General features: G+C 45.4%; 1 protein-coding gene across 2 annotated transcripts in view; it reads right to left on the bottom strand.

Moving 5' to 3' along the window:
• SMIM10L3 (small integral membrane protein 10 like 3) overlaps positions 1 to 13,706 on the bottom strand; it is a 132,463-nt gene that overhangs the window by 115,563 nt on the left and 3,194 nt on the right. The window lies entirely within an intron of this gene.

Here is a 13,706-nt window from a genome sequence, read left to right as displayed (position 1 = left end):
AAAGAACAGTAGTTTATTAATGCAGTGTTTCCTAAAAATACTTAAAAATAATAAAAGCATACATTCTGAGGCTCTGCACTTTTCGTGGCAATATAGTTATTCCTGTAGGTTCGATAAAAAAATCTGCCCTCCTGGGGGCTTCCCTGGTGGCACAGTGGTTAAGAATCCACCTGCCAATAGGAGACACGGGTTCGATCCCTGGTCCGGGATGATCCCACATACTGTGGAGCAACTAAGCCCAAGAGCCACAACTACTGAGCCCACGGGTCGCAACTACTGAGCCCATGTGTCGCAACTACTGAAGCCCACATGCCTAGAGCCCATGCACCGCAACGAAGAGGAGCCCCACTTGCCACAACCAGAGAAAGCCCCCACGCAGCAATGAAGACCCAACGCAGCCAAAAATAAATAAAATTTTAAAAAAAAATCTGTCCTCCCTTTAACCAGGATAAATTGGATGACACAATTAGGCAACCAAGGTCTTACCAAAGTGTCCTATTTGAGAATGAGTCTCAGTGACTCAGGTACGACAAGCCACTTTTAAGGAATCAAGGGCAACTTTACTTATGGATCCGATGTCTACAAAGCCCTCCTAGGAAAACCAGACTGGAGGGGTCCTGGGATCCAAGATTCCAGCCTCAGATCACCCGCCGGCTGGTCAGGAATCTCAGCAAATTTTGGAGCCTCCATAAGAGAAGAATTCACCCAGATTTTTATGTACTGCAGGCAAAAATATGGTGGAGAAAGCTTCTTGGGCTTAGTTGCCCACTCTCAGATTCCACATGAAAACTTCTGAACAGAAGTTGATCTGCGACTTCACCAGTTGTTCAAGAGCAAACTCGAGGTGGCCCATGTGGTCACTGACCCTGAGGCACCTGCAAACCTACTGAGATTCTGTGACCAAGAATAATCTTTCTGTGACATTATGCTCCAAACGGGGAAGATGTAGGAAAAACTGTGAAAGGCTTTGAAATGGACCCAAAAAGACAACATTACTGGGTGTGCTGTCTAGTGCATTCTCTGCGTTATCTAATGTAACAGGGCTCCACAGCTTTCTCTTTGATGCTTCACAGCTCTAAGTTGTAGAAAACTTAAAAGGCAAGTGATTTCCTGTCCAAAGAAATGGAAATTAATATTGTCCAGAGGAATGCAACGGATTACTGCCCTATGCACATTGACCAGTTTTACATCTATTTGTAAATTCACTTTAGCATTCCTCATTGTATGTATGTGTTTTGTCTAAATGCTGCTTTACACTGATTATAACATCTTACTAGTTCCCTCCTTAATTGATGACTTTTAAAAAGTGTCTGACACATGTTCCTTTAAAAAGGAGCATACCTCGGAGAGAACGCGGATAAATGTTTCAACTTCAAAAATACATACTTTGTATTCAGTAATTTTTCTAAGAGGCTAGCCTAAGGAACAGCAACCTAGCTAAAATGCAGTAACTCTTTTTGGAAGGAGGAGGGATGGAAATATGGGTTCAGGTAGAAGACAGCTGCGTCTGACTCTTCTCCCACAGTAAGACAAAGACTAACTCAAAAAATGAAAAGTCAAGAAGCAACACTACAAGCGTGCAATTTAGAGACAGAGAAGTAAACACTAAGAGAACCAGCTGTAGCTGCAAGCAGTCGGCTGGATGGAGAAATGGGAGACAGGAAACTGCTGTTTCTCTTAACTAATCTCGTGGCACCAGGAGACTCATTAAGCTTTATGACTGTGTAAGTTTTTTTTAAATTTAAAGAGAGTGGGCTTCCCTGGTGGCGCAGTGGTTGAGAGTCCGCCTGCCAATGCAGGGGACGCGGGTTCGTGCCCCGGTCCGGGAGGATCCCGCGTGCCGCGGAGCGGCTGGGCCGGTGAGCCGTGGCCGCTGGGCCTGCGCGTCCGGAGCCTGTGCTCCGCAACGGGAGAGGCTACAGTGGTGAGAGGCCTGCCTACCGCAAAAAAACAAAAAACAAACAAACAAACAAACAAAAATTTAAAGAGAGTACACTGGGAAGAAAACACAGCAGGTAAGTATTATTGGAGGCTGAGGGAGAAAGCAAAGAGGGCTGAGAAACGGGGCTGCGGAGTCACTGAGGAGCAGGGCCGACAGTGAGGCACGCCCCCACCCCCACCCCGCCACCGTGCTAAGGCAGGGTGGTGGCTAGACTGGAAAGGAATCATCTTAAACAGACCAATTAGGAGGCTATTCTAATACTGCAGAGGAAAAAAGGAAGTAAGCCTGTGAGAGTAAAGAGGGGAGAGAAACTGAAGAATCTTTTTTAAGTTGGTGACTGACTAGGTGCAGAAGAAAGTGAGATGACCCACAGGTTTCTTGACTTTCAGTTCTGGATAATGAACGTGTTATTAACCGCAAAGCGGGGAGAGCAGCAGGTCTGGAAGACAGGGAAGGTGCTCAGACTGGGCAGCAGAGTTGGGCTGCGGGGCTCTGGCGAGCAGGTGGATCAGTAAATCCTTTACCTCAAGACAGAGGTCAGAGCCGGGGACCTCGACTCAGAAGCCGCCAGCTCTGCGGAGGCAGGTAAAATGACGGCCCGGTAGAACAAATCAAGAGAGAAGACAGAGGTACAGAAGACAGGGGTCTCCAGGATCTAAAGGCCGGACGGGCGAGGGGCCCACCAAAGTCACTAAGGAGGGAGACTCAAAGCGCCTCGGCAGGGCTTCCCTGGTGGCGCAGTGGTTGAGAGTCCGCCTGCCGATGCAGGGCACGCGGGTTCGTGCCCCGGTCCAGGAGGATCCCACATGCCGTGGAGCGGCTGGGCCCGTGAGCCATGGCCGCTGAGCCTGCACGTCCGGAGCCTGTGCTCCGCAACGGGAGAGGCCACAACAGTGAGAGGCCCGCGTACCGCAAAAAAAAAAAAAAAAAAAAGCGCCTCGGGAAAACCCAGGGTCGCCGACACCAACTGCGTTGAGTGCTTCAAAAAGAGGGCAGTTACATACGTTTCCTGCACAAACAACTAAGTTAGCGTCAGGTAAGCTCTGAAGAACTCTTCACTCACTCCACTAGGCCAGCGGCTGTTCAAGTGCCCCCAACTCAAGGAGCATGGGAGAAAATATCAGAATTTGCCTAGTTCATTTTTACCTTGTTCCCCTTGTAACTTTTTCTATGTTTTATAATATATAACATATTTTGGTAGAGCAAAATACATAGTTTATAAAAATAGTATATATATATGCTTATTTATACCACAGAGATATAGATATCTCCACAGGGCATGCTCAAAACTTTTTATCTGTACAAGTGTGACCATTATTACATATAACAACTGATACAAATATATTTGAGCAGTATGAAGCCATATGCAAATATAAGGTGCAATTCTTTAAGTTGAGATATAACTGACATAAAATGTATTAATTTCAGGTATACAACACAGTAAGTCGATATTTCTATATATTGCAAAATGATCACAAGTTAACATCCATCACCTCACATAGTTACACTTGTAAGAGGTGCAACTCCAGCTACGAATCAAAACAAACACTTTCAAAGTTCACCAAGTCAAATCTAATCAACTTCTCTTGACAATTCTCTCAAATTAACTCTCCAAAGCATGTTATTTTAAACCTTACATTTATTTTACTGATCTGAAATGTACTAAGAATGAACATTTTCCTGAAATGGAAGCATTCCTAAATATATTTTTAATACATATTAGAACAGGTTTAAAATAATTCTTAAGAAAAACAGGTCACTTAATGTGGGCCAACTCTCAGGAAAATTAGTTTCTAACTACTTTTATTATGTCCTTGTATGAGGACTTAGTACCATTCAGAAAGATAAAGTGTTGCCAGAATTGTGTTAAAATATTTTGAATAAGATACTATTCATGTAGTCATACATTCAATAATGATAGAATAAACTGCTTACTGAAGATCTCCTAGTTCTTTAGTAAATGCAGTAATAAACTATGTATTCAATTACCTTAAAAATACTTCAGTAAGTCAGTAAAACATTTTGGCTCTGAGCCCTTAACCAGCCACCTCTTTTGATATTAGACAGTTACACACATTACTTATATTTTGAGAGCCAGAAATAATTTTCAAGTAATTTCCAAACACGCAGTCACCTGTGAAATGTTTTTTGTGGTTTATTCTCACTGTACTTTTGAATACATACATCTTGGCACACTATATCATACCAAGTAAAATATGCCAATTATATAACTAACCATCCTCGGCCCCAGCTCTCTCATCATTTCCCACCCCTCAACCCCCATGTTAAGTCTACAAAATAATAAGCAGCATAAATTATGGCAAACCATCTTATCCACAAAAACTGGCACACCCCCTCCCTGCCCCAGAATGAGGGAAGTCTATTCTGAAATTCAAGACAGTATGATTCAGGAAAAGCAAAGTGCAGGACTGGGAGTAAATTCCTGAACTTAAACTCTGTACCTCCCCGACAGGTGCCTCCCCCTGCCCCTCAGCAAATGACAAAGGTTGAAAATGGAGCCACAGAGGCCAGAGGGGGTGAGGTGTGCAGGGAGACTAGGTTGTCTGGTGTGTCCACGATCCTCGGGGTGGACAGGAGCAGTCTCTCCCACCAGAGTCCCCACCTGTGGAGGCAGCTGACTTGCTGCCTGACAACAGGCCTGACCCAGTTAGGCAGCTGTGCCCTCTTGGACGGCCAACACCTTCCCTTCCCTAACCTGGGCTATTAATGGCCTCAGGGACATGATGGGCTGGATACCAGTGCTCTGGAAACTAAAAATATCCCAGCCTCTGTGCTCCCAAAAGCCAGGTGGCAAGGCTATTCCCAAAGCGGGCCGGCGTGGGGCTGGGGGCGCACACACAGCTAATGGAGCAGGGGCTGCCCGGCCAGGTTAGACAACAATGGGCTTGACGGGGGTCCTGCCTGGTGACAGCTCACAAATGTGCTCCAAGGCCACCTGGCTTCACGGCCTTTTTTTTAAATTGAAGTATAGTTGATTTACAATGTTATATTAATTTCAGGTGTACAGCATAGTGGATTCAGTATTTTTACAGATGACACTCCATTAAAAGTTATTACAAGATGATGGCTATACAATATATCCTTGTTGCTTATCTATTTTATACATCATTGTTTGTATTTGTTAATCCCATACCCCTAATTTGCCCCCCCTCCGTAACCACCAGTTTGTTTTCTGTACCTGCGAGTCTGTCTCTGCTTTACGTGTACATTCATTTGTGTTATGTTTAGGTCCCACATATGAGTGATATCACACACTCACAGCTCTCAGAGGTGAGCGTTAGCAGACCTGACCATCGCTGAGCTCAGCACTGAAACATCAGCCTGAGGAGGCAGCTGACACACACAAGCTGAGTAACAAATTGCTCAAGCTGCTACACAGTTTAGAGGATGAGAAACAGGAAGGGCTGGGTCATCTCTGTGTTACACTGAATCATAAGCACAGGAAGCAGACCACAGGGACCAACTTCCTGCTGCAAACCACTCAGCGCGTCCAAATCACACCTGTGCTCTAAGCTGGCTGTGCAGCTCCTGCGGGCCACTACTCTGTCCCCTGCTTCGGTCACCCAGAGGCTCAAAGGTGCGCTCACACGTCCGAGGGCCGAGAGGCGAGAAGGATGGCTGAGCTAGGCTGTGTCCTCTTTCCTCAGGATGTGTGAGGACTCTTCATGTGAAAGCACCCAGCATGTTCTCTGACCAGCAGCCTGTGGCATCCAAGAAACAGCTGCTATTAGTACCATTATCAGCAAGAGTATTAGAGGGAACCAGTGACAAAACGCTGCTGAGGGGGTCTGTAAAGCAGAGGACAGAGAAGTGACCACTGGATGGCAACACGGAAGTGGCCTAAGCACGGACCAGCACATTGCAGTGGGGGACAGAGACCGAGGCCCAGGCTGGAGTGGCCACAGGGGACGGGGAGCAACCAGAGGGCCCCCCGCATGGCCAGAGGGAGCACACAGTGCAGCACCTCTGTGGAAGGCAAGTAGGCAATGACTTTGAAAATTATTTACAAACGAGTATAACCTTTCCTTTGGGATTCTACACCTATGATTTTTTGCTAGAGATTCAATCAGCGAGCGTTCACGGAGCCCCTAAGCCAGGCGTTGTTCTAGGCGCTGGTATCAGGACAGTGCACCGAGCAGACAAAAAGGGCTCTGTCTTCTCGAAACTTGCTTTCTAGTGAATGTACGTACAAGGACAAGAATGTCATACACACGAGGTTTCTCCCGGCAGTGCTGTTCAGAGAACGGTCAGTTTGGATCAACATCATACACCATATACCAGGATAAATTCCAACACTCTACATTTAAAAGTAAAACATGGGGCTTCCCTGGTGGCGCAGTGGTTGAGAGTCCGCCTGCCGATGCAGGGGACGCGGGTTCGTGCCCCGGTCCGGGAAGATCCCACATGCTGCGGAGCGGCTGGGCCCGTGAACCATGGCCGCTGAGCCTGCGTGTCCAGAGCCTGTGCTCCACAACAGGAGAGGCCACAACAGTGAGAGGCCCATGTAGCACACACACACACACACACACACAAGAAAAAGTAAAACATGATATAATGGTACCAGAATAAATAACAGGTGAATTCCTTATATCTTTAGCATTTGGAAGGCCTTTCTAACTATGACAAAACCCAAAAGTCAGAAAAGATTATTAAATTTGACTACATAAACTTCAGTATGGCAAAAACACACTATAAACAAAGTCAAAAATATATTAACTGGAAAAAAATTTCAACTCTTATCACAGACAACTGATAAGGTGTCTGATAAGCTGGTGGGTTTCTTGGTGGCTCCAAGAAACCCACCAACAACCCACCAAAAAATGGGTAAAGAGGGCTTCCCTGGTGGCGCAGTAGTTGAGAGTCCACCTGCCGATGCAGAGGACGCGGGTTCGTGCCCCAGTCTGGGAAGATCCCACGTGCCGCAGAGTGGCTGGGCCCGTGAGCCATGGCCGCTGAGCCTGAACATCCGGAGCCTGTGCTCCGCAACGGGAGAGGTACCGCAAAAAAAAAAAAAAAAAAAAAAAAAAAAAAAAAAATTGGGTAAAGAACATGTATAGCTCACACACAAAGAGATGCTAATGAGCTTTTCTCTCACACCACCTCTTCCTTTAAGGCAGGCAAGCCTGTTGGCTCAAACACCAAGATATACCCACAGTGCAACCTCCTCCCATCACCTCCCCTGCTGCGCCCTGAGAAACCACCAGCATCCTCTCCTGTTAATCTAAGGGTCTCCCTGCTTCCACCCTCCACTCTTACCGTGAAGTAAGAGTGATCTCTTTGAAATGGCTGAATGCAGAGTTACTATATGACCCAGCAATTCCACCCCTAGGTACATAACCAAGAGAAATGAAAACACATGCCCACACAACACCTATACAAGCACACCTCGCTTTATTACGTTTCGCAGTATTTTTTACAAACTGAAGGTTTATGGCAACCTTGCATTGAGCAAGTCTATTGGCGCCATTTTTCCAATGGCATTTGCTCACTTCGTATCTGAACATTTTGGTAATTCCTGCAATACTTCAAACTTTTTCATTACTATTGTATTTGTAATGGTGGTCTGTGATCAGTTACCTTTGATGTTACTACGGCAAAAATGATGATGACTCAACGGAGGCTCAGATGATGGTTAGCATTTTTTGGCAATCAAGTATTTTTTAATGAAGGTACGTCCATTTTTTAGACATGATGCTATTGCACATTTAATAGACTACCTTATAGTGTAAACATAACTTTTACATGCACTGGGAAACCAACAAGTTCACGTGCCTCGCTTTAGCACGATAACCGCTTTGTTGCAGTGGTCTGGAACCGCACCCACGATACCTAAGGTGTGCCTGTAGAATGTGCGTGGCAACAGCCAAAAAGTGAAAAACACCCAAAAGCTGAAAAAACAACTGACGGACATAAAAGACAAGACTAAGGAAATTACAGATTGGATGAGACTAAGGCATGGCAACTAAATGCACTGTGGGGTCCAGGGACAGAAAAAAATTCACTGGTGGAAAAAACTGGTGAAATCCAAAGAGTACTGCAGCAACGTTAACTTCTTCGTTCTGATGCCTGTACTCTGGCCAGGTAACATTAGAGGAAGCTGGGGGAAGGGCCTATGGGAACTCTCTGCACTGACGTGCAACCTCTGTAAGTCAAATTACTTCAAAGTAAAAACTAAGCAACAAACCAAAAAAGTGATCTGTTCTGTCTGGGATTTATTTAAAATACTCCGGTGTGGGGTGATTAGATGGACACAGTGCAGGACTGGGGAGAAAAGATAAAACAGGATTAGCAAAGAGTTGATCCTTACTGAAAAGAAGTGATGGATACATGGGGTTCATTATACTACAGGTGGCCCTCCATATCTGCAAGTTCCGCATCTGAGGATTCAACCAAGAGGAAATAGAAAAAAATAGAATTTTGGGGGGGGGGGAAATTTCCAGAAAGTTCCAAAAAGCAAAACTTGAATTTGCTATGTGCTAGCAACTATTTACATAGCACTTACATTGTGTTTACAACTATTTACATAGCATTTACATTGTATTAGGTATTAAAAGTAATCTAGAGATGATTTAAAGTATAAGGGAGGATGTACACGGGTTACGTGCAAATACTACACAGTTTTATACAAGGGACTTGAGCATCTGTGGATTTTGGTATCCCCAGGGGTCCTGAAACCAACCCCTTGCAGGTACCAAGGGACAACTGTACTCCACTTCTGTGTATATTTGAATATTCCCATAATAAAGGTTTTTTTATAATATGATCTTTAGAGAATTCCCTGGCGGTCCAGCGGTTAGGCCTCGGTGCTTTCACTGATGGGGCTTGGGTTCAATCCCTGGTTGGCCAACTAAGATTCCACAAGCCGTGCTGCGCAGGGAAAAAAAAAAGATCCTTAAAAGAAAAAATAAACCTTTTTTTTTAAAAGAAGAAAAAAATGATCCTTTATAAAAGCAAATGAGATTAGGTCACATCTCAGTGAAATGTTTCCCATTTCACTCAGAGTAAGCCAAAATCCTTAAAAATGTACAAGCCACTGGACCCTGGCCACACCCCCAAGTTTGTTACTGTGATCATACAAGAACAAAATTAAGAATAGGCTCTTAGAAACTTCTATGGCAACTTAACACTGCCACAACAACCAACAGCATAATCACTTTTCTAGTACTTTAAAAAAAAACTGCAGTAAAATATACATAAAATCTACCATCCATCACCACCACACATTTCTAGAACATTTTCATCATTCCAAACTAGAACTGTTTCCATTAAACAATTCCCATTCCCCCTCTCCAGCCCCTGGCAACCACCTTCTACATTCTGTCTCTATGAATAGTGTTCCTAAGGTTCATCAAGCTGTAGCAGGTATCAGAACTTTATTCCTGGGACTTTCCTGGTGGTCCAGTGGTTAAGACTCCTTGCTTCCACTGCAGGGGGCACGGGTTCGACCACTGGTCAGGGAACTAAGATCCTGCAAGCTGCACGGCACAGCCAAAAAAGAACTTTATTCCTTTTCAAAGATGTATAATTTTGCATTGAAAGTATAAAACCTTCTGTTTATCCACTCATCTGTTGATGGACACTTGGATTGTATCTACTTTTTGGCTGTTGTCCATAGTGCTATGAACATTGGAGCACAAGTGCCTGAGCCCCTGTTTTCAAATCTTTGGGGTATACACCTACCAGTGAACTTGCTGAATCATACAGTGATTCTATGTTTAACTTTCTGAGGACTTGCCAAACTGTTTTCCATAGCAACTGCACCATTTTACATCCCACCAACAGTGCACAAGGGTTTTAATCTCTCCACATCCTCGCGTTCTTTCCCTCCCCCTCACCCCATAATAGCCAACCTAACGGGTGTGAGGTAGCATCTCGTTGTGGCTTTGATTTGCAGTTCCCTAATTCTTCTCTCCTAGCACTGGATTTTATTACCGCCCTGGCAGAGGAGAGGCATCCTAGGGGCAGTGCCAGGCCAGGCGAGGGCTGGGCAGGGGGAGTGTTTCTCAGCCTGTGTGGCTGGGCTCAGATTTGGAACTGGAGCAGTTAGTGAGGGCTCTTGGAAACTAAGCCTGGCGTGGGGGTCCCTGGGTCTGGGTTGGGAGACTGTCAGTGAGAAACGAGTGGTCACTCACCCTTCAGGTCCATGAGTGTCCCTGGAGTGGGATGGGGAGAGATGGGAGGAGCCGAGTCTCAGGGAGAGAAGTTGACCCGGTGGGTCTGTGAGAGCCCAGAGGCAGGGGGACACTGCGTCCACATCCTGCAGGGCTGTTATGGGGAGAGGCGCCTGGCCACCAGGGCCCCTCCTCTGGGCATCCCATAGGGCCACAAGGCTGAAGTGGGCAAGCTGGGGCTCAGAGGTCATCATAATGATGTGTCAGGGCCTCACCATAGTTGGTGGACTGGCTGCCCACAAACATGTTCCAATTGCCCATCTTTTCCTGGGTTTACTTGCCATTGATCTATCTTCTTTGGAGAAATGTCTATTCAAGTCCTTTGCCAATTTTTGGATTGGGTTTTTTGTTGCTGTTGAGTTGTAAGAGTTCTTTACATATTTTGGACATTAATCCTTAACAGATATATGGTTTGCAAATACAGGTGACCCTTGAACAACCTGGGGGCTAGGGACATTGACCCTCCTCACAGTCGAAAATCTGAGTACAACTTTACAGCAACCCTTCCTATACATGGTTCCTCCGTCTTTGCAGTTCCACATCTGAAGATTCAACCAACCTCAGATCACGCAGTGTTAACATATACTACTGAAAAAATTCTGCGTATTAGTGGACCTGCACGGTTCAAACCTGTGTTCTTCAAGGGTCAACTATACTTTCTCCCATTCTGTGAGTTGCCTCTTTCACTCTCTTGATAGTATCCTTTGATGAACCAATGTCTAATATTCACAGTCCAATTTATCTTTTTCTTTTGTTGCCTGTGCTTTTGGCAAGAAATCATTGCCAAATTCAGTATCATGAAGATTTTCCCCTACATTCTAAGAACTACATTCTAAGAACTACATTTAGTTCTTATGTTTAAAAGCAATTCATTTCTATTGGATCTTACAAACCTATCAGGAGATGCTATGGTCTGAATGTTTGTAACCCCCCAAAATTCATATGCTGAACCCCTAACCTCAAAAGATGATGGTATTAGGAGGTGAGTGAGATTAATTTTTTTAAATTTATTTTTGGCTGCGTTGGGTCTTTGTCACTGCGCACGAGCTTTCTCTAGTTGCGGCGAGCGGGGGCTACTCTTCGTTGCAGGGTGCGGGCTTCTCATTGCGGTGGCTTCTCTTGTTGCAGAGCACGGGCTATAGGCACGCAGGCTTCAGTAGTTGTGGCACACGGGCTCAGTAGTCGTGGCACATGGGCTTAGTTGCTCCACGGCCATGTGGGATCTTCCCGGACCAGGGCTCAAATCCGTGTCCCCTGCATTGGCAGGCGGATTCTTAACCACTGTGCCACCAGGCAAGCCCCAATTAATGTTCCTATAAAAAGATGCCAGAGATCCCTAGCCCCTTCTACCATGTGAGGACACAGCAAGAAGGCACTGGCTACGAACCAGGAGGGCCCTCAAGAGACCTTAACCATACTGGTGCCTTGATCTTGGACTTCTCGGCCTCCAGAACTGCGAGAAATTAATGTTTGTTGTTTACAAACCATCCAGTCTGTGGAGGTGAAGAAACATTGGCCCTCCTGCACAGATCATGTGAGGAGGAATGCCCAGGCTCTCTCCTGAGTTAGGGCTGCCTCCTGGTCCTGGCATGCTTCTCCCTGCTCTAGGTATTGACAAGTGTATTTATGAAAAATTTTTTAAATGTGCTACTACTCAGATGGTTTTTAAACTTGCTTTTCTTCACTGTATATTTGGTGGATACCTTTTAACATTAGTACATATAGACCTAATTCATATACTTTAACATCTGCTCGAACCATTATGTGAGAATTTACTTCTAAGACTTTTTAAAAACTTGAGTCAAGGATACAGGTGTTCACTGTACTATTCTTTCAAATTTTATGCAGGTTAAAAATTTTTTAAAGTCTACTTCAACCTATCTTTAGAGGTGGAACTTTTTTCAAAAGTTTATGAAAAACCATGATTATGAATTCCCTTGAAAGATAGGAAAGATTCCATGGTATTTTTATGTGTCCTACATGTTTGGAATTTTCCATCTCAAAGTATATAGCTGTTCAATACCCCAGAAGCCAGAACAAACTCCTACGTTTTACTGAGCTCATGCTTCTGACTTTGCCTCTTAAGCTTTTATGATGTTCCTTAATAGTCTATAATTTCCTCCAACTTTCTTCCAGGAGCTTGATGTAGATCAAGCAACAAAATAAAACTCACTTCAAGCTGCAGTCGACCCTTGGAATCTTTACTACTTTTTGAAATTGTCCGGCCATAAGATGATTTCAATCAGTCAAGGCCAACGTCCTGGCAGTCCAAGGCACACGAGCCTCTCAGTTCCAGCCTCCGGCCACCTCCCGCTGCCCTGGGACACGCAGAGCTCTCGCACGGGCTGCAAGGCTTCTCTGCTAAGCCGGGCATCTCCATGGCTAAAGCCCTCATCCCCTTCAAGTTTTGCTCATCGCTAAGGCCCACTCTGAGCGCTCTATTTGGAACAGCACCCAGCTTCCCCAGCCCTGCGTGCATTCCTCAACTCTTTTTACCTGGTTGGAAGGAATGAATATAGATTTTCAAGTGACAGGTGAACACTGAAACCTATGGAGCTATGGATCTAGAAAGTCCTTCGGAGAGAGGAGACTGAAGAAGAGCAGTTAGAAACAAAACAAGGAGACAGGCCGCAGAGGACGGGCCAAGAGAGGTTCTCGGCCTGGCCAGCTCAGCACAGGGCTGTGTGGCTGCCTGCTCAGAAAGCCAAGGCCACAGCTTGGTCTGACAACTATCCCTCACCTTCATGAAGTCACCTTCTCCAGCTGTTCTCTTTCAGGCCTCCTCTTTTCATGGTTACGCGAATCTAGGGGACCTGGGGCTAAGATACTTGATTCTTTCCACAGGTAACGTAACTGAAACATTGTAGGCATAACTTGTTCAATTATAGCAGGTTCTCAGAGCACTTTTTTTCATCTTCCTTTTACTACATTTAGTATTTGGTATGGATTCTCATTTTTTTCAATGCCTTGTATTTCAGATTATATATAAATAAGGAGGATGCTAATGACTCTAGGAGATTAAGCCTTGCTTGCAAACGGTATTTTTAAATCATAGCCCTTCTCAGTTTACAAAGCCCTTTGCATCTATTTTCTCATTTAATCACTCTCAAATTGAAGAAGAGGCTTCCCTGGTGGCGCAGTGGTTGAGAGTCCGCCTGCCGATGCAGGGGACACAGGTTCGTGCCCTGGTCCGGGAAGATCCCACATGCCGCAGAGCAGCTGGGCCCGTGAGCCATGGCCACTGAGCCTGCGCATCCGGAGCCTGTGCTCCACAACGGGAGAGGCCGCAACAGTGAGAGGCTCACGTACCGCAAAAAAAAAAAAAAAAAAAAATTGAAGAAGAGGTATCAATCTCCTTAAAATGCCTGGCTACCCTACTGACAGATGGTTTGGGGGTCCTGAGTAAACATGTGGGACAGAGTCCTTTATTCATTATGACTCACAAAACAGGCTCCAGCGCCCCTGCAAGGAAGAGGATGGACAGAGTGTCCTGAGTAAGCAGGTGGCGGTGAGTTGGCCCATCCCCTTACTCTTGTCCCCTATTTCCTGTTGCACTTCTCTTTACCAGAGGC

This window comes from Pseudorca crassidens, chromosome 15 (assembly GCF_039906515.1).
Source record: "Pseudorca crassidens isolate mPseCra1 chromosome 15, mPseCra1.hap1, whole genome shotgun sequence".
Taxonomy (NCBI): Eukaryota; Metazoa; Chordata; class Mammalia; order Artiodactyla; family Delphinidae; genus Pseudorca; species Pseudorca crassidens.
This window is presented reverse-complemented; position numbering and strand designations above follow the sequence as displayed.